We start from the raw sequence: 15,585 nt of genomic DNA on the forward strand, positions 1-15,585 counted from the left end.
TATTAAATATTTAATCTAATAATCTTTTCTCAAAAAAAAAAAATAATCTAATACACATAAGCCTATATTAAATAGGATGTATCCTCAAAAGTCACATGTATCAAGGGTTAAAAAAATGTATGTATACTATGAGAACAAAACTAGTGTTCCTATGATAGAATTATTCTATATATATATATATATATATATATATATATTTATATGAAAAATTGTTCAATAGTGACTTTTTAAAATCACTGTCCGTAATTGTTACTTTTTTTTTTTAGAAAATAAAACTAAAACTTAAGATAACTTACCATTGTAAGTAATTTTTTTTTAATAATTAATAATAAGAATAAGAATAAAATTAGTTTATTAGAATAATTGTTTAAAAATTTTCATAATAATCAAAAATTTGTAAAGTATTACTAATATACAATACAATACTTTATGAAGTGTTATTTCACTTGTCAATTTTTTTTTTAATTTATGTCCGCACATCTACTCATCCATAAAGTCAAGAAAATCCCAACATCTATATAAATAGTCTTTCTACAACTAGGTAGATGGTAAACTCGGCCACCAAACTTGAGAGATGTCACAATTTTGTAAGAGAATGAGCGAGAGTATTACTACTCCATTTCTATTAGAGTTAATTAGATTAGTTAGTCTGTTAATTAGTTGTTAGGAATAACCGGTTCAGTTAGTTAAGTTGGTTAGCTTCTCTTCTTAACCGATTCTATTTTTCATTACCTATATATTTAGCTCATGTGTATTTAACAAACATAATTCAATAATAAAATCAAGACAAAGTTTCTTGCTTTGTTTCTCTCATATGGTATTAGAAGAATTCTTGCCCACTACTTCCATGGCAAGATCTTCAACTCGTTCCCAAGATGGTGGTCCTCCATCCACGGTCGACACTCAAATAGCTGACATCACATCCCATCCTCACGTTGCTCCTAATCTCAATTCCTCGGTTGTTCCTCACAAAAATCAATCTTCCAGGCCCCAATCTCAGAATACCTTGAACCCAGAAATGGTTCATTCACAAAATCAATCCACCATTGTCGATGATCACAAGACCACATCTCCTCTACAAGCCAATCGTCTAGTCAATGATGATCATTCCAGTCCTTCTTTCTTAGCACTAGTGATCATCCTGGACTCGTGCTCGTGTCTATTGTCCTCAATGGCAGCAACTATTAATCCTCGAAAAAAGGAATCACCATGGCTTTGGTTGCCAAGAACAAGATTGCCTTCATCGACGGTTCCCTTCCTCGTCTAGAAATTGGTAATCTCTATCTCAATTCTTGGCTTCGATGCAACAATATGATTATATCATGGTTAGTTAATTCTGTATCACATGAAATTTCTCAAAGCATTATGTATTTTGACTTGGCCATTGACATGTGGAACGGTCTTGCTTAGCGGTTTAACGAAGGCAATGGCCCTCACATTTACAAACTAACTCACCCGTTTACAGCAAAGTGACCAATTTGTTTGTTCATACTTAACTAAAATGAAATCCCTTTGGGATGAGTTAAAGGAATTTTAACCAATCACCACTTGCACTACTTGTGGTGCAATGAAAATTTTCTTAGATTACTATAGCCAGAATCAAGTGCTTCAATTCTTGACTAGTTTAAATGAATCTTTTGCATCGGTTCGAGCTCAAATCTTGCTCAATGAACCAATCCCCAATCTATCTCGTGTGTCTGCCATGATCATACAAGAAGAGTGTCAAAGATCTCTTGGCTCTGCTGAAACACTTCCCTTGGCTGCTGCTACAAACTCCATGCCTACTAATCCTCCAAGAGCCAAGAAACCCCGCCCTTCTTGCTCTAATTGTGGCAAACCAAGTCACTGTTGGAATTTATTTTACCAGGATCTTAGATCTACTCACAAGTATGTTGTTTAAACACCCTAAATATGAACTTTCTAAAACGATAAATTAAACACATATAAAGTTAAGAAAACCTTACATTGATGCAGCGGAATTAATGTCTCCTTCCACTCAGATCTCTAACCCTTGTATCCTTTCTGTAGCAGAGTATAATCAAGATCTGAGCCCGAATGTCCTTCTTCTTCAAGTTTGATCCTTCATAGTCTTCCAATCTATGGTTGAGTTACTGCTTGCTGTGTATGGGAACTTACTCTCTCACTAAGGTTCGAAATTGATGAAAAAGAAAAGAGAAAGGGATTTTGGCCAGGTATAGAAAGTGGGAAGGCTCAGTTTTTCTGAAGAGAGAAATTTCTGTCAGAAAGCTAATGAAAAGTATGTGAAAGCATTTGTTGTGACTGAGCCATCACTTTCTATTTATAGGCAACTACTAGGTTTAGGTTAAGAATTATTTGGCATTAAAATAATGAAAATATTAATTTGAAAAACCCTTAATAAGTGGCCGGCCATGGTGTTATAGTGGGCCCCACTTGATTTTGCAGTTTTATCAAATTTTATCTCTATTTTCTCAAAAACACCAATTTTCCAATTCTAACCTTTTAAATGCCAAAACTAATTATTTAATAACTAGAATAGATTATTAAATAATATTGTCATTTAATTTAATTATTAATTAGACATATAAAGTCCATTAATAAATAAATAAACCTAGAAACTCTTTTCTTTACAATTTCACCCCTGCTTAGTGAAAATTCATAAAATTAGACATAGTCTAACTTTAGAATTATAATTGATCAATCACGAATCAATTAATGAGTCTTACAAGCAGCATGTTCTCAACTAGAATGGGGACCATGGATCTATATGCTGAGCTTCCAATAAGTGAACCAAATTTACCAAGTAAATTCCTACTTATTAATTTTTCGTTGAATCCACTCTTAGAACTTAGAATTGCACTCTCAGACTTATATAGAGCATATTGTATGTTCCACGATATCAATATGCTATCTCATTTAACCATTGTTATAATCTTATTGTGATTTAAAGATCCTCTATATAGATGATCTACATCGAGATGGGATTTCTTTACCGTTCTCACCCCTCAATGTATTTTGCCCCTTAAAACACTTAGCTACCTGTAAATGGTGTTTAGTGATCTAATATATAGTCAGTTAAACAAGAGCTCATCCATTTACTTCTATTTGCTAAGCTCGAAGGGAATCATCACTTGACTTCTATACACCAGTAGAAGCTATAGATTCCATATTTATGTTCAGCACTCCCACTCAATCATACTATCATGTTCCCAAAATATACGTATCACCCTGACCCAAAAGTAGGCTTAACTAATAAATCAAAGAACATGAATAGCACTCATGAGTTGAGCCTAAGCATATCAGGATTTAGATTCTTTCAATCTCAAGATCAACTACTGATATTGACTTGGAAAGATATGTATAATGGTAAGTTTGTAATATCTTAACTTAGTTGCAATATCGGTCCAGTCCAATGTATACTCCATACATTCGAAACTAGTATACTTTACTAATGTCCTGGAAAGAACATAACACTTACTCCAAGTGTAAGTACACATCATCGCTGATTATCACATTAGTGTAAATCCAATAACACTGATGAAACAGGGACCAATACTTTTGATTCATATGATCACAATCACATTCCACTGTGTTGACGATACTATAATTGTGAATAAACATATGATCTGTATTTAACTGATTCTGTGTGTAAACATAATAAACATATTAAACCATTAGCATGTAGAATTCATGCAAACATCAATCACTTCAAATTTCTTATATTGATAACTAATCAGATTGTAAAGAGTTTTATTTAGGGCATAAAACCCAACAAACTCCCACTTGCACTAATATAAAACAAACTGTGCAAATAGGTCAATCTGATGTCTTGATCTTCAGATCAAGTGTAGTATATTTGAATCCACCCAAACTTTTGGAAACTAGTTCATAAGTACACTTATGAAACATCCTTTACTATATGCTTTACTCATCAAGGGATACTGAAATCTTTACTGTTTTAAGAGTACATCTGAATAAACAGAAGACATATCTCTCATATTTTAAAATATGTAATTGAGATAATACAGTGTAGACTTTTCTTCAGTGATATAACTTTCTTGGATTTCGAATAGACAAAGTTATACTTTTTCTCTGGTAGAGCTTGAATTATTATTCAATAATTCCTCCACCCCCAAAGTAAACACCATCTCATAGAATCTCGAAATTAGATGGTGAGATACAAGGATAACTGATACACAGTTCCTTAATATCTGACATATAGATCACTTTCATAAATCTTTCTTGAATATCTTCTAATGTTCCCTATTTGATTACATCTCAGATAGCTCCCACTCGATAGCAGATGTCTGGTTAAATAATACTTTTAACCTCTGATTGTTTGGAGAGTTACCTAGTTGTGACTTTTGTATTAGTCTGAAACTTTAAGTCAAGACTAAGTCATCAACATAGCAGACTAGTATTTGAAGTGAAAAATACATGCCAGAGATAAAGTAATCAAAAATTAAGATACCATCAAATTTTATGAGGAATAAGAATTTTAGATTCAAGTCATTCGAATGGACTGAACTAGAGTTCTTTATCTTATTCTCATAATTCTGATAAGCTATTCCTATCCATGTGAATGGTTAGATTTGCTTTTCAGTAGTGTTCTTAAGTACCTATCACAAGTATCAACCTAATGAAAATGGGTATAGAATTTTAAAATTCTCCCACTCAATTAAGGTAGTGTGAAACTTTAACAAAGAACTTTCAAAAGTATCAAACTTTTACTTACAACAGTAAAATCGAAATGGAACATACAATCAAGATCAAGTATTTATATTGATAATAGCTGACTCATTATATTACTTCCATGTTTAAAGAAGATATGTGTTACATAGGGAATTGTGGAATAGACTCCACCCCTAAGAATATACATATAGGGTGCTATGGATAACCTCCACCCCTAAGTATATAGAGATTATGATCCACCCCTAAAGGTTGTAAAGATCATGATTCTCTAAGTGTGATAGAGTTTATGTGGAGTTGAATACTATCCAGAGTTTATTAGATATAAAAGATCGTTGAACTGCATAGTTTTCTTAACTTTTCTCCACCCCTATCAGATCAAAAGATCCTTTTATTAAACAAATTCTTAATAATTGTATTAGAATGAACAATTATTAATAAACATAGAAATAGTTGTTGGGTTTTATGCCCTAAATAAAACTCATTTCAATATAATCAGATTTACTTATTAATATAGATCAGAAATAACATCTAATGTTGCATGGTTCACATGATTTATTTCATGATTATATGTACATAATGTATAAATTCATCTGAAACCCTTTTCACATACTTGATCCTGTTTATTGTGCCGTCAACACATTGGAAAGTAAACATGACTATGTGAATAAAGTTTCCTAGATTTATCAGACATAGGGTTTTACTGATATGATAATCTACAACAGAGTTTACTTGCATTTGGAGAAGTGCTATGTTCTTTCCAGAGCATTGGTTAAAGTAAAGCTCAGGTTGGATGCATGGAGTATGCATCGGAAGGGACTGATATTGAACTTTGACTTAGATTTAATTAAACTTACCGTAAAATCTATTCAAGTCAATATCGCCAAGTTGATCCTAGATCAAATGTTCTTAATCATGTTATGATTAGGCTCAATCTTGAAAGGCTATTCGTGTTCTTTGATTTGTTAGTTAAGCCTACTTTTAGGTCAGGGTGATACGTACATTTTGGGAACACGGTAGTGCAATTGAGTGGGAGCGCTAGCATAAACATGGAATCTATAGCTTCTATCTGGCGAATAGTAAGCAAAGGATGATCTCCTTCGAGCTTGACCAAACGAAAATAAATGGTGGAGATCTCATTTCACATAAGCTGAAATATCATTTATACGGGGTCAAGTGTTTTAAGGATAAAATACATAGTAGGGTGTTACGGTAATTTAATCCCTAAACTGTGTAGATCATTCATATAGAGGATCATTGATCAAATTAGGATTATAACAATGGATAACTAATGATGTGTCTATATGGTGGAACATATAGAGCATTCTATATACTGAGAGTGCAATTCTAAGTTCTATGCGTGGATTCAACGAAGAATTAATAAGTTAGTGAATTTTAGTGCTAAATTCTTGATCTACTTATTGGAAGCTCGGTTATATAGACCCATGGTCCCCCCACTAGTTGAGATAATGTTGCTTGTAAGACTCATGTAATTGGTTTTGATTAATCAATTATAATTCTCAAATTAGACTATGTCTATTTGTGAATTTTTCACTAAGTAAGGGCGAAATTGTAAAGAAAGAGTTTATAGGGGCGTATTTGTTAATTATGATACTTTGTATGGTTCAATTAATAAATATGATAAATGACAATATTATTTAATATTTATTTATAGTTATTAAATAGTTAGAATTGGCATTTAAATGGTTGAATTAGAAAATTGGCGTTTTTGAGAAAATCAGATGCAGAAAAGATAAAACTGCAAAATTACAAAAAGTGAGGCCCAAATCCACTAGAAAATTAATATTTAAGTTGATTTTCATCATCATACTTAAATATTTGAAATTTTTCTTATATATTTAATTAAATAGGAAAATTATATTTTTTGTTGTAAATTAATTTTGTTAATTAATTTTGGGCCAACATTAAATTAGAATAATTTTTCCAGGATTAATTTTTTATTTTAACATGCATTTTCGAAAATTGTATTCTTAAATACTTTAATTTTTCGAAATGCAATATATATTTATAGAAAATTAAATTTGAGTTGTAAATTAATTTATATTAATTTTGTAACAACTTAAATTGGATATTTTTCTAAATATTTATTGGAAATTATTACTAAGATGGAAATAATTCATGTTATTTTCATATCCATCTAAGTAAAATTTATAAATATTAAATTAAAATTTATATTTAGAATTTTTCATTCTAAATTGGAAATTTTAAATAAATATATATTTAAAATAAATAAATTAAATAAAGAGAATCAAAGAAAATACAACTCACTTTAAATAATGAGCTTGATTATTATTAAGATATTCGATCTCCATTGTTGGTCTTACAAAAGTTAAATGTTTTCAATATAACCTCGAGACGCTAGACTTCGTCCCCCTATGGATGGTTATTCGTTGAACGCATTTAACACCGTAAGATTTCATTTGATAAGTGTTTTGTAAGTTTTCATCTCTATTAGACTCTCCCCTACGGTGACTACTTAGAGATAAACTTATGAAACATGAAACAATGGTAGAAGCTCATAAAATGAGAATAACCTTGACTCTCGCCTACCGGGACAACGTTGGATTCTTATTTTGATCGAATAAAAGGTTGCTAGAATGGTTTCTATTTTAGATGAGCTGACAACTCTATTCAATAAATGATGCTTTGACTCTCGCCTACCGGGACACTGTATCAGTTTGTTGAAAACCTTGGAAATTATTTAGGATTGTATGTTTTAGTATTTTCACTAGTCATTCCTACTTGCTATATGTTTATAATTTCTGAATTGTGTATGAATTTATATTGAACCATGTTATTTTCTGTTATTAAGTTGTAGTTTAATTTCGAATCTTCATTGTTGGTCTAACATGTTTGTTTTTCTAATGAGATAAATCCCTAATGGATTTTCACCATTAGACATACATAATAGTGTAAGATCTCGAAAGATAAATATTGTCTATGCAACATCTAGCTGTTCATCAATTGATGACACCTTAGACTAGTATTTTTACAATATGAAACAAGAAGATTACATAAATAAGATTACTTTGTCTTTCGCTAATCGAAGCATCGTTGGATTCTTATTTATAAACGAAATTATCCTAATTCCTCTTAGCTTATTCATTTCGAATTAGCTTTAAAAACATATCATTGGATGAATGGTCTATAAATCATTTCATGTCATTATATTTTCTCTTAAGAAATTAAATGACGCATATGATTATAATCCCGAAATTCTATTCCCAATTGATATAAATCCTCAATCTTAGAAATCTCCTACTTGTATGGGCAAATCTGACTTAGAGTTTGTATTAGTAGTGGTGGTCCAAGATAGAATTACTCATAATATTTGGTATAAATTTAAGTCTTTGACTTTAATTTTAGAATCCAAACAGAAATTTTCTTATATTTCTATTTCCAGAATACAATACAGTTACACTTTCTCAAGTGTTTAATATCTATCTTCTATTAATGGATTAAAACTGTATGGAATATGAGTTAGGTATTCTGTGACCAGGATCCACTTGCAGTATTCTAAGAACTCTTTGATGTAACTAAACCTATGTCATCATAGACACTACCACATTTTTTTAATCTATGGCATTTGTATCTTGTTCATAGTGGATTTGACAAGATCAATCTCTGCAAAGAGTTAATATGCCTATATCCACTGAAAGTAGTTCATCTCATTCGCAGATGGATGTACATTCAGGGGTGGATATGAGTTTATCGTTGTATTCTTAAAACGATAACTCAAGATTATACCTTTTAGCAAAGAAATTTGAAATGTTTGAAAAATTTCATTAATTTCTAGCAATGGTTAAAACCATTAAGGTAAGTGGTTAAAGATCTTGCGAACTGATAGGGGTGGAGAAATAGTTAGTAGATATGCAGTTCAAAGATCATTAAATTGATTTTCGAATTATATCCAAACTTACCTCCCCAGAAATTTCGAGTTGCATATTGATGATTAGTTAGTAGTCGTTGCCTAATCCTTCTATGGTAATACAATTTCAGAATGATGTAATGGTTGTATACTTAATGTAAATCATTACTAGATTCATGGATGACCTAATCAAAATCTTAAGAAAAGCTAGAACCATTAACCATGGTTTGTTAGCTATTCTAAGTGATTAGGGGTGGACCATCCCATTGTCAATAGATAAGAAAGTGTTTGTTCAAACAAATACTACTTTTCTAAGAAAATGACTAAGTCTGAAAAACAAGTAGCAAATAAAGGAGATATTTTTCTTGACTCCAAAAGTGTTCTATCATCTTATATAACATATGATGATCCCACTGCCTCTGTTGTCTTGTCACAACCGAAGAGATCAATACCATTTAGTTTTCTTCGACATAATTCATGGTACCTTGTCGTAGTGGGAGAGTTTCTAGGAACTCACCTTCTTATGACTTGGGAGACATTAGTGATTAAAATCCATTGTGAGTTTAAACAAGTAATGGATTGTCAAGATAAGAAACTAAGAAGAAAGCCAATAGAACTATGGTTTAATCCATTCACATGGAGTAACCTAAAGTTTTCTATTACAAGGACATAAAAGGAAATTTTCGTTTATAAGACTATTCAATGGACTTAACAAACTTCCTGTTCCTAGTATTATAGGTTTGAGTTTATCTAAACCTATGGCTTGTGGTATACCTGGTAATTACTTACTCTAATGCAAGCAACTTACTTTAGTAAGATGCTGAAGCATTTTCTTTCTAATGGCAATCTATAGAAGCTTCACTACTTCTTAGGTATAGATTTTATTTATCTAAGGAAAAGTCTCAACTATTCCAGAAAAGATAAAGCCATGAAAGAATTTCTTATATCAACAGTGAGAGGTCTTATATATGCTTTTGTATGCCTTAGACCAGACACCTGCTGTTGAGTGGGAGTAATGAGTAGGTATCAGATTAATCCAGGAGAAGAACATTGGAATACAATCAAGTAAATCCTAAGATAAAGAAGAGGAACTATATGTTAGTCTATAAGGGTGTGTTTAAAACTCTTAGACTACACAAATATCAGATTTCGAAATTTGTCTTTGTGCTAGTAAATCTTTCTGATAAGATGGTGGTTACTCTGGGGGTGGAATAGTGATTTTGGAGAAGTGTAAAAACCTATCTGAAGTTTCTAGGTCTACCAAAAAGGGACTGAATGTTAAAGCTGCAGGAAAGGTACTTATTCAGTCTAAGGAAAGTTCTATACATTTTTGGCATCATTCCAAATTGCCTTAAACTACTAGTGTTAATTTCCTGATTAACCAAAAGTAGTTGCCAAAGATATAGAATCCAGTATCCCAAGAGAGTAGACATATAGAGAGGAATTTCACATTATCAATGATTTTGTGATTAAGGAAGAGTAATGGTGGAGAAAAGGTTGTGGTTAATTTCAACCTTTCAGATCCTATTACGAGGAGTTTACTAATACTACACTTGATTTGTATATCAAGGTGTTGAGATTATTTGAAACGCACTTTTTGTTTTATATTAGTGCAAGTGGGAGTTTGTTGGGTTTTATGCCCTAAATAAAACTCATTTCAATATAATCAGATTTACTTATTAATATAGATCAGAAATAACATCTAATGTTGCATGGTTCACATGATTTATTTCATGATTATATGTACATAATGTATAAATTCATCTGAAACCCTTTTCACATACTTGATCCTGTTTATTGTGCCGTCAACACATTGGAAAGTAAACATGACTATGTGAATAAAGTTTCCTAGATTTATCAGACATAGGGTTTTACTGATATGATAATCTACAACAGAGTTTACTTGCATTTGGAGAAGTGCTATGTTCTTTCCAGAGCATTGGTTAAAGTAAAGCTCAGGTTGGATGCATGGAGTATGCATCGGAAGGGACCGATATTGAACTTTGACTTAGATTTAATTAAACTTACCGTAAAATCTATTCAAGTCAATATCGCCAAGTTGATCCTAGATCAAATGTTCTTAATCCTGTTATGATTAGGCTCAATCTTGAAAGGCTATTCGTGTTCTTTGATTTGTTAGTTAAGCCTACTTTTAGGTCAGGGTGATACGTACATTTTGGGAACACGGTAGTGCAATTGAGTGGGAGCGCTAGCATAAACATGGAATCTATAGCTTCTATCTGGCGAATAGTAAGCAAAGGATGATCTCCTTCGAGCTTGACCAAACGAAAATAAATGGTGGAGATCTCATTTCACATAAGCTGAAATATCATTTATACGGGGTCAAGTGTTTTAAGGATAAAATACATAGTAGGGTGTTACGGTAATTTAATCCCTAAACTGTGTAGATCATTCATATAGAGGATCATTGATCAAATTAGGATTATAACAATGGATAACTAATGATGTGTCTATATGGTGGAACATATAGAGCATTCTATATACTGAGAGTGCAATTCTAAGTTCTATGCGTGGATTCAACGAAGAATTAATAAGTTAGTGAATTTTAGTGCTAAATTCTTGATCTACTTATTGGAAGCTCGGTTATATAGACCCATGGTCCCCCCACTAGTTGAGATAATGTTGCTTGTAAGACTCATGTAATTGGTTTTGATTAATCAATTATAATTCTCAAATTAGACTATGTCTATTTGTGAATTTTTCACTAAGTAAGGGCGAAATTGTAAAGAAAGAGTTTATAGGGGCGTATTTGTTAATTATGATACTTTGTATGGTTCAATTAATAAATATGATAAATGACAATATTATTTAATAATTATTTATAGTTATTAAATAGTTAGAATTATTTTAATGGTTGAATTAGAAAATTGGCGTTTTTGAGAAAATCAGATGCAGAAAAGATAAAACTGCAAAATTGCAAAAAGTGAGGCCCAAATCCACTAGTATAGGGCCTGCCACTTTTGTAGGAAATTTAAACTGATAATTTCATTATTTTAATGCCAAATAATTCAAACCTAACCCTAGTGGAATGCTATAAATAGATAGTGAAGGCTTCAGGAAAATCACACTTAAATTTTCTATTTTTCTTTCAGAGAAAAACCTGAGCCTTCTCTCTCCCTATCTTTGGCTGAACCCACTCTCTCTCTCTTCATCATTGAGATTTCGAAATCCTTAGTGTATGAGTAGTGCCCACACACAGCAAGCAATACCTCAATCATAGTGAGGAAGATCGTGAAGAAAGATCATCAGCAAAGGAGATTCAGCATCAAAGATTCAGAGAAAGAGATCCAGGTTCAGATATTGATAATGCTCTGCTACAGAAAGGAATCAAGGGCTAGATATCTGAACGGAAGGAGTCATTTAATTCCGCTGCACCCAATGTAAGGTTTCCTAAACTTTATATTTGTTTAATTTATCGTTTTAGAAAGTTCATATTTAGGATGTTAATAAACATACTTGTGAGTAGATCTAAGATCCTGGTAAAATAATTTCCAACAATAGTTTCTAGTGTTTATTTAATATAACTCGATGAAGAGTTTTAAATATTATAGAATTTGCTTCAATAATAAAAACACTTACACATACAAACATACAAATATAATGTGGTAATAATTGATGAAGATAAATTAAATGAAGCTCAATCTCATAAATTGCAATTGTGAATTTCGGAAATAAAACTTTATTAATAATAAATAAACAAAAATATTGCAACAATATGAGAAAAACAGGGATAAATATCCCTAACTAAAATTTGAAATCCAAATTGTCTTTAAACTAAAACAATTAATTCAAAAAATAAATTGAAGAGCTTCATCTTCATCTGGACGATTTCACCCTTTGGTCCAGCTTTTTGATCAAACTCAATTGAGTTCAAGTAGCTTGGCCTATAAGAAGAAGAAAAGAAATAAACAAAGTTAGTCCAGAATCATAAATCCAATTGAATAATAATTCACTAAAACTCTTAAAGTTTATAAAGAGAAATACCTTGTTTCTTTGCAAGAAGTTTAGGACATTGGGGTTTCCAATGACCTTTTTCATTGCAGTAGAAACACTTTCCCTTAAGTGTAGCATCACCAGAAGGAACAACCTTTTTATTCTTCATGGCTTTTGTTTGCTTCTTGGTGTTCTTCCACTTCTTCTTCGATTTGGGCTTTGAAGCAGAGGCAACATTTGCTTCAAGTTTCATCGTCCCATTACCATTCCCAGGATTGTGAGGTTTACTCCCTTTCTTCTTGGGTCCTCCAATCAAATTTTCATAAGTTTGAAGGTCATTGACTAATTCATGAAAGTCAATTTCCTTCTTATTCATGACATAATTTGAAGTGTATGGTAGAAATGCTGGAGTTAGGCTATTCAAGATAAGACTTACTTGAGTAGCACTATCCATTTCAGCACCATGATCCTGGGCTTCTTGGAAATAACTTGACATAAGGAGAACATGGTCACACACGTTTTGATGAGGTTCCATCCGTGCATTAATGTACTTCTTAGTCGCGTCAAAGCGTGACTGAAATGATGCCTTACCGAATAGCTCATTTAACTTCATCATAACTTCAGCAGCCTTCTCAGTTTTAAAAAACCGAGTTTTGAGGGTGTCAACCATGCTAGAAAGCATAAAGTATAGAGCTTTGTCATTTGCTTTCTGCCAACGCTCATACTTTTCTTTCACAGCTTTGGAAGCATTGTCCCCAGGCACTTCAGGTGACGGCTCAGTTAAAACAAACAAGGCACTTTCTCCTATGAGAGCAATATTAATGTTCTCATTCCACTTATTAAAGTTAGATCCATTCAGCTTGTTTTCAATCAACAGTGATAACATGGGATTCATTTTGATAATACAGGATACTACAAAATAATAGAAATCAACAAATAGAAATTAATTATGGTTTAACACAAAATCAATTCAGAAATTATAAGCACATAGAAAGTAGGAATGATATGAGAAAATACTTTAAAAAAATCAATCCTAAATAATTTCCAAGGTTTTTCAACAAACTGATATCAGTGTCCCGTTTAGGCGAGAGTCAAAGCTACCATCCATTGAATAGAGTTGTCAGCTCATCTAAAATGTTAAACATTCTAGCAACCTTTTATTCGATCAAGATTGGAGTCCAGCGTTGTCTCGTTTAGGCGAGAGTCAAGGCTATTCTATCTTATGAGCTACTACCATTGTTTCGCAATTTGCAAGTCAAATATGGTCGCCACCATTAGGGTGATCTATACCATATAAAACACTTACAAACTACTTATCCTTCGAGATTAAACGGTGCAAAATTGCTAATGAACGTTCCTCCATTAGGGAGGATTACTCACTAAAACAAACGCGATGTAAAACCCACAATGGAGATCGAATATCTTAATAATAATAAAGCTCATTCTTTAAAATGTATTTTCTTTATTATTCTAATAAATAAATTCTCATTAAATTCGAAATTTAGATTTAAGATTCAAAAATAAGAATTTAATATAATATTTATAAAATTATACTTAGATGGTGATTGAAATAAAATTAATTATTTCCATCTTAGTAGTAATCTTAAATATAAATATTAAGGAAATTAATTTAAGTTGAATTAAATTAGATTAATTAGCAACTTAAAAATTTCTTTGAGAATATATTTATTGAGTTCGAAAATTTAAAGTATATAAAAAATACAATTTTTGAAAATAATAAAAATAGAAAAGAAATACTTCAAGCAAAAAATATCACCTATCTAGATTTTCTTTTGACTAATTAATTCACTTTCTAATAATATCTATTCTATATAAAGTGTGTCTATATAACTGAAATTCTTGGTTTATGAGAAATTCTTGGTTTATGAGAAATTCATGGGTGAATTTTAATTTTTATTTAATAAAATAATAAAATATTATTTATGTATAATAAAATAATGGTTTATGAGAAATTCATGGGTGAATTTTAGTTTTTATTTAATAAAATAATAAAATATTATTTATATATAATAAAATAATAATAAAATAAATTCTATTAGTATTTGAACTGACATTAAATAGCTCTTCCCAATTTAAAAAAGAAAACATACCGTATCTTAAATTCCTAATGAAATTTTTATAGGAAGTTAATATCTAAAAAATATTAACCTTGGTCAAGTAAATAATTTGTAACAGGTATATTTACAATCTTCTTTCATCTGTGTATGACCTAGCAACATGATAGGATCCATCCAAATTGTGTGCCTGTGTGAGCCTATGTGTTTAATTTTATTATAGATGCATATAGGTTGTTGTTGCTAAATAAAATATCATAGTTCTTGATTGATTTTATTTAGGCCCATTTAGTTTTGGGCCTATTCAATTAATAACAGTTGTTCATTTTAAGGTTAAATTCCTCTCTTTTGGGCCTTGTGTGAGAGTTAGGAGCCATAGTAGTGGGTACGACATACTGAACCCAACACCCCCTCCCATGAACTACCCCAATTGTGAAGGCCCATTTGCATGATTTGAATAACTGTACTAGGTTAATTAAATTAGTTTAACCTAATAAAATTGATTAGCAACATAATTAATTTCATTTATTTTGAAATTAATTTAAGAAAACCATAGTTTAAAGAATTTTATTCTAAGCTAAACTATATGTATTTTCTGGTATTTAATTAAATATAGAATTATAACCATCTAGATTCTTTCTGAAGCTTAATTTAAATTTTTTATTAAATATTTTTATTTAAGTTGATATTTAGTTATATTTAACTAATCAACTTGAATCTGAATATCTTTTGGATTTAAAATTTCAAAATTAAGTTGAGGAATTTTAGGAATTGGCTATTAAGATTCTTTAGATATTTTTTAAGTTTATATTTTTTCAAATATTAACTTAAAATAGAATATTTTCAAATTAAGTGGTTATAACTTAATTTTAAATTTAATTAAATCTAATTTGAAAGATATTTAAGTTGATTTTAGATTCTTCTAAAACAACTTAAACAAGATATTTTTTCAAATTTTGTGGAAAAGATACTTTGTCAAATAAGATATTTTCTAGATAC

This window comes from Cannabis sativa, chromosome X (assembly GCF_029168945.1).
Source record: "Cannabis sativa cultivar Pink pepper isolate KNU-18-1 chromosome X, ASM2916894v1, whole genome shotgun sequence".
NCBI lineage: Eukaryota > Viridiplantae > Streptophyta > Magnoliopsida > Rosales > Cannabaceae > Cannabis > Cannabis sativa.